Here is a 7186-nt window from a genome sequence, read left to right as displayed (position 1 = left end):
CGTTTCATGCTCCCCGTATTTCTCACACTTTTCAAGCTCCTCGTATTTTTCAGTCCTTTTCATGCTCCTCGTATTTTTCACACCTTTTCATGCTCCTCGTATTTTTCAGACCTTTTTATGCTCCTCATATTTTTCAGAGCTTTTCTTGCTCTTCATATTGTTCAAACCTTTTCGTGCTCTTCATATTGTTAATACCTTTTCATGCTCTTCATATTTTTTACACCTTTTCGTGCTCTTCATAATTTTCAGAACTTTTTATGCTCCTCGTATTTTTCAGAACATGTCAGGATCTTCATATTTTTCACACCTCTCCTTGCTCTTTGTATTTTTCTGACCTTTTCATGTTCTTCATAATTTTCACACCTTTTCAAGCTCCGCATTTTTTTCAGACCTTTTCATGCTCCTTGTATTTTTCAGACCTTTTCATGCTCCTTGTATTTTTCAGACCTCTTCATGCTCCTCCTATTTTTCATACCTTTTCATGCTCCTCGTATTTTTCACACCTTTTCATGCTCCTCGTATTTTTCACACCTTTTCATGCTCCTCGTATTATTCACACATTTTCATGCTTCTCGTGTTTTTCTGAGCTTTTCTTGCTCTTCATATTTTTCACACCTTTTCGTGCTCTTCATATTTTTCAGACCTTTTCATTCTCCTCATATTTTTCACACCTTTTCATGCTCCTCGTATTATTCACACATTTTCATGCTCCTCGTGTTTTTCTCAGCTTTTCTGGCTCTTCATATTTTTCACACAATTTTGTGCTTTTCATATATTTCAGATCTTTTCATGCTCTCCATATTTTTCACACCTTTTCGTGCTTGTCCTATTTTTCTCAACTTTTTGGACTCTTCATATTTTTCAGATCTTTTCATGCTCCTCATATTTTTCACACCTTTTCATGCTCTTCGTATTGTTCACTCTTTTCATGCTCCTCGTATTTTTCACATCTTTTCGTGCTCTTCATATTTTTCAGAGCTTTTCATGCTCTTCATATTTTTCACACATTTTCGTGCTTTTCATATTTTTCAGAGCTTTTCATGCTGTTCATATTTTTCTCACATTTTCATGCTTTTCATATTTTTCAGAGCTTTTCATGCTCTTCATATTTTTCATGCCTTTTCGTGCTGCTCCTATATTTCAGACTGTGTCATCCGCCTCGTATTTCTCAGACCTTTTCATGCTCCTCCTATTTTTCACACCTTTTCATGCTCCTCGTATTTTTCACTCCTTTCATGATCCTCATATTTTTCAGACATTTTCATGCTCCTCGTATTTTTCACAACTTTTCATGCTCCTCGTATTTTTCACACTTTTTCATGCTTATCGTACTTTTCCCGCTTTTTCATGCTCCTCGTATTTTTCACACCTTTTCATGTTCCTAGTATTTTTCAGACCCTTTCATACTCCTCGTATTTTTCAGACCTTTTCAGGCTCCTCGTTTTTTAAGGCCTTTTCAGGCTCCTCGTATTTTTCATGCCTTTTCATGCTCCTCGTATTTTTCAGACCTTGTCATGCTCCTCGTATTTTTCAGGCTTTTTCAAGCCCCCCGTATTTTTCAAAACTTTTCATGCCCCTCATATTTTTCAGACATTTTCATGCTCCTCGTATTTTTTGTGAAAAATACGGGGAACATTAAATGATGTGAGAAATAACGAGGAACATGACAAAGTCTGAGAAATACGAGGAACATGAAAAGTTCTGAAATATATGAAGAGCACGAAAATGTGTGAAAAATATGAAGAGCATGAAAAGGTCTGAAAAATATGAATAGCCTGAAAAGGTGTGAAAAATATCAAGAGCATGAAAAGGTCTGAAAAATATGTAGAGCACGAAAGGTGTGAAAAATATGAAGAGCAAGAAAAGCTCAGAAAAACACGAGGAGCATGAAACTGTGTGAATAATACGAGGAGCATGAAAATGTGTGAATAATACGAGGAGCATGAAAAGTTGTGAAAACTACGAGGAGCATGAAATGGTGAGAAAACAGGAGGAGCATGAAAAGGGGTGAAATATAGGAGGAGCATGAAAAGGTCTGAAAAATATGAAGAGGTTGAAAAGGTGTGAAAAATATGAAGAGCATGAAAAGGTCAGAAAAATACAAAGATCAAGGAGAGGTGTGAAAAATATGAAGAGCCTGACATGGTCTGAAAAATACGAGGAGCATGAAAAGTTCTGAAAATTATGAAGAGCACAAAAAGGTGTAAAAAATATGAAGAGCACGAAAATGTCTGAAAAATACGAGGAGTATGAAAAGGTCTGAAACATACATGGAACATGCAAAGGTGTGAAAAATACGAGGAGCATGAAAAGGTGTGAAAAATACGAGGCTCATGAAAGGTGTGAAAAATAGGAGGAGCATGAAAAGGTGTGAATAAAACGAGGAGCATGAAAAGGTGTGAAAAATATGAGGACCATGAAAAGGTGTGAAAAATACGAGGAGCATGAAAAGGTGTGAAAAATACAGGGGGCATGAAAAGGTGTGAAAAATACCAGGAGCATGAAAAGGTATGAAAAATTTGAGGCTCATGAAAGGTGTGAAAAATATGAGGAGCATGAAAAGGTGTGAAAAATACGAGGAGCATGAAAAGGCCTGAAAAAAAGGAGGAGCATGAAAAGGTCTGAAAAATAAAGGGAGTATGAAAAGGTCTGAAAAATATGAAGAGCCTGAAAAGGTGTGAGAAAGATGAAGAGCATGAAAAGTTCTGAAAAATATGAAGAGCACGAAAAGGTGTGAAAAATATCAAGAGCATGAAAAGGTCTGAAAAATATGTAGAGCAAGAAAAGGTGTGAAAAATATGAAGAGCAAGAAAAGCTCAGAAAAACATGAGGAGCATGAAAATGTGTGAACAATACGAGGAGCATGAAAAGGTGTGAAACATCCGAGGAGCATGAAAAGTTGTGAAAAACATGAAGAGCATGAAAAGGTATGAAAAATATGAAGAGCACGAAAAGGTGTGAAAAAAATGAAGAGCAAGAAAAGCTCAGAAAACACAGAGGCATGAAACTGTGGTGAAATAAATACTAGAGCATGAAAATGTGTGAATAAATAGAGGAAGCATGGAAAAAGTTTGGGGGGAAAACTAGACGAGGAGCATAAAATGGTGAGAAACAGGGAGGAGCATGAAAAGGGGTGAATATAGGAGGAGCATGAAAAGGTCTGAAAAAATATGAAAGAGGTTGAAAAGGTGTGAAAAATATGAAGAGCAATGAAAAGGTCAGGAAATACCAAAGATCAAGAGAGGTGTGAAAATATGAAGAGCCTGACATGGTGTGAAAAATACGCGGAGCATGAAAATTTCTGAAAATTATTGAAGAAAGCACAAAAAGGTGGTAAAAAATATGAAGAGCACGAAAATGTCTGAAATACGAGAGTATGAAAAGGTCTGAAACATACATGGACATGCAAAGGTGTGAAAAATACGAAGAAGGAGCATGAAGTGTGAATATGAGGAGCAATGAAAAAGGTGTGAAAAAATACGAGGCTCATGAAAGGTGTGAAATAATTAGGAAGCATGAAAAAGGTGTGAATAAAAATGAGGAGCATCGAAAAAGGTGTGAAAAAAAAATATGAGGACCATGAAAAGGTGTGAAAAATACGAAGGAGCATGAAAAGGATGTGAAAAATACAGGGGGCATGAAAAGGTGTGAAAAATACGAGGAGCAATGAAAGGTGTGAATTTGAGGCTCATGAAAGTGGTGAAAAAATACGAGGAGCAAATGAAAAAGGTGTGAAAATGATGAGGAGCATGAAAAAGGCCTGAAAAAAAGGAGGAGCATGAAAAGCCCTGAAAAATAGGAGGAACATAAAATTGTCTGAAATATATGAGGAAAATGAAAAGGTGTGAAATAAGAGGAGCATGAAAAGGTGTGAAAAATATGAGGAGCATGAAAAGGTGTGAAAAATATCAAGAGCATGAAAAGGTCTGAAAAATATGTAGAGCAAGAAAAGGTGTGAAAAATATGAAGAGCAAGAAAAGCTCAGAAAAACATGAGGAGCATGAAAATGTGTGAACAATACGAGGAGCATGAAAAGGTGTGAAACATCCGAGGAGCATGAAAAGTTGTGAAAAACATGAAGAGCATGAAAAGGTATGAAAAATATGAAGAGCACGAAAAGGTGTGAAAAATATGAAGAGCAAGAAAAGCTCAGAAAAACACGAGAAGCATGAAACTGTGTGAATAATACGAGGAGCATGAAAATGTGTGAATAATACGAGGAGCATGAAAAGTTGTGAAAACTACGAGGAGCATGAAATGGTGAGAAAACAGGAGGAGCATGAAAAGGGGTGAAAAATAGGAGGAGCATGAAAAGGTCTGAAAAATATGAAGAGATTGAAAAGGTGTGAAAAATATGAAGAGCATGAAAAGGTCAGAAAAATATAAAGATCAAGGAGAGGTGTGAAAAATATGAAGAGCCTGACATGGTCTGAAAAATACGAGGAGCATGAAAAGTTCTGAAAATTATGAAGAGCACAAAAAGGTGTAAAAAATATGAAGAGCACGAAAATGTCTGAAAAATACGAGGAGTATGAAAAGGTCTGAAACATACATGGAACATGCAAAGGTGTGAAAAATACGGGGAGCATGAAAAAGCGTGAAAAATATGAGGAGCATGAAAAAGTGGGAAAAATACGAGGAGCATGAAAAGTTGTGAAAAATACGAGGAGCATGAAAATGTCTGAAAAATATGAGGAGCATGAAAGGTGTGAAAAATATAAGGAGCATGAAAATTTGTGAAAAATAGGAGGAGCATGAAAAGGTCTGAGAAATACGAGGAGCATGACACAGTCTGAAATATAGGAGCAGCACAAAAAGGCGTGAAAAATATGAAGAGCATGAAAAGCTCTGAAAAATATGAAAAGCATGAAAATGTGTGAAAAATATAAAGAGCATGAAAAGGTCTGAAAAATATGAATGGCCAGAAAAGGTCTGAAAAATATCAAGAGCATGAAAAGGTCTGGAAAATATGTAGAGCACGAAAAAGTGTGAAAAATATGAAGAGCAAGAAAAGCTCAGAAAAAGACGAGGAGCATGAAAATGTGTGAATAAAACGAGGAGCATGAAAAAGTGTGAAAAATATGAGGAGCATGAAAAGGTGTGAAATATACGAGGATCATGAAAGGCGTGAAAAATATGAGGAGCATGAAAAAGTGTGAAAATTACAAGAGCATGAAAAGGCCTGAAAAATAGGAGGAGCATGAAAAGGTCTGAAAAATACAGGGAGTATGAAAACGTCTGAAAAATATGAAGAGCACGAAAAGGTGTGAAAAATATGAAGAGCAAGAAAAGCTCAGAAAAACACGAGCAGCATGAAAATGTGTGAAAACTACGAGGAGCATGAAATGGTGAGAAAACAGGAGGAGCATGAAAAGGCCTGAAAAATAGGATGAGCATGAAAAGGTCTGAAAAATATGAAGAACTTGAAAAGGTGTGTAAAATATGAAGAGCATGAGAAGGTCAGAAAAATACAAAGATCAAGGAGAGGTGTGAAAAATATAAAGAGCCTGACATGGTCTGAAAAATACGAGGAGCATGAAAAGATCTGAAAAATAAGAAGAGCATGAAAACGTGTGAAAAATAGAGGGGGCATGAAAAGGTGTGAAAAATCCGAGGAGCATGAAAAGTTGTGAAAAACATGAAGAGCATGAAAAGGTATGAAAAATATGAAGAGCACGAAAAGGTGTGAAAAATATGAAGAGCAAGAAAAGCTCAGAAAAACACGAGGAGCATGAAACTGTGTGAATAATACGAGGAGCATGAAAATGTGTGAATAATACGAGGAGCATGAAAAGGTCTGAAAAATACGAGGAGTATGAAAAGGTCTGAAAAATACGAAAAGTCTGAAAAGGTGTGAAATATACGAGGAGCATGAAAAGTTCTGAAAGATATGAGGAGCATGAAAAGGTGTGAAAAATACGAGGAGCATGAAAAGGTGTGAAAAATACGAGGAGCATGAAAAGGTGTGAAAAATATGAGGAGAATGAAAAGGTCTGAAAAATACATGGAGCATGAAAAGGTTTCAGAAATACGTGGAGGATGACAAGGTCTGAAAAATACGAGGAGCATGAAATGATCTGAAAAATATGAGGAGCATGAATAGATATGAAAAAAACAAGAAGCCTGAAAAATAGGAGGAGCACGAAAAGGTGTGTAAAATATGAGCAGCATGAAAAGAAGTGAAAAATTCGAGGAGCATGAAAAGGAGTGAAAAATACGAGGAGCATGAAAAGGTTTGAAAAATACGAGGAGCATGAAAAGGTCTGAAAAATACGAGGAGTATGAAAAGGTCTGAAAAATACGAAAAGTCTGAAAAGGTGTGAAATATACGAGGAGCATGAAAAGATCTGAGAAATAGGAGGAGCATAAAAAGTTCTGAAAAATACGAGGAGCATAAAAAGGTGTGAAAAATGCGAGGAGCATGAAAAGGTCTGAAAAATACAAGCTGCCTGAAAAATAGGAGGAGCATGAAAAGGTATGAAAAATACGAGCAGCATGGACAGGTGTGAAAAATACGAGGAGCATGAAAAGGTGTGAAAAATACAAGGAGCATAAAAGGTCTGAGAAACAGGAGGAGCAAAAAAAGGTCTGAAAAATACGAGGAGCATGAAAAGGTGTGAAAAATATGAGGAGATTAAAAAGGTCTGAAAACTACGATGAGCACTAAAAGGTGTGAAAATTATGAAGAGCACGAAAAGGTGTGAAAAATAGGAGGAGCACGAAAAGTTGTGAAAAATACGAGGAGCATGAAAAAGTGTGAAAAATACGAGGACCATGTAAAGGTCTGAAAAATTCGAGGAGCATGAAAAGGCTGTGAAAAATGCGAAGAGCATGATAAATTCTGAAAAATACGAGGAGCATGAAAAGGTGTGAAAAATGCGAGGATCATGAAAATTTCTGAAAAAAACGAGTATCATGAAAAGCCCTGAAAAGTAGGAGGAGCATAAAAAGGTCTGAAAAATACGAGGAGCATGAAAAGCTGTGAAAAATACGAGGACCATGAAAAGGTTTGAAAAATATGGGGAGCTAGAAACGGTGTGAAAAATACGAGGAGCCTGAAAAGGTCTGTGAAATACGAGCAGCATGAAAAACTCTGAAAATATGAGGAGCATGAAAAGGTCTGAAAATTATGAAGAGTATGAAAAGGTGTGAAAAATACGAGGAGCATGAAAAGGTCTGAAAAATA

The sequence above is a fragment of the Cervus canadensis genome, chromosome 8 (assembly GCF_019320065.1).
Source record: "Cervus canadensis isolate Bull #8, Minnesota chromosome 8, ASM1932006v1, whole genome shotgun sequence".
Lineage (NCBI taxonomy): Eukaryota > Metazoa > Chordata > Mammalia > Artiodactyla > Cervidae > Cervus > Cervus canadensis.
Note: the sequence above shows the minus strand (reverse complement) of the source record.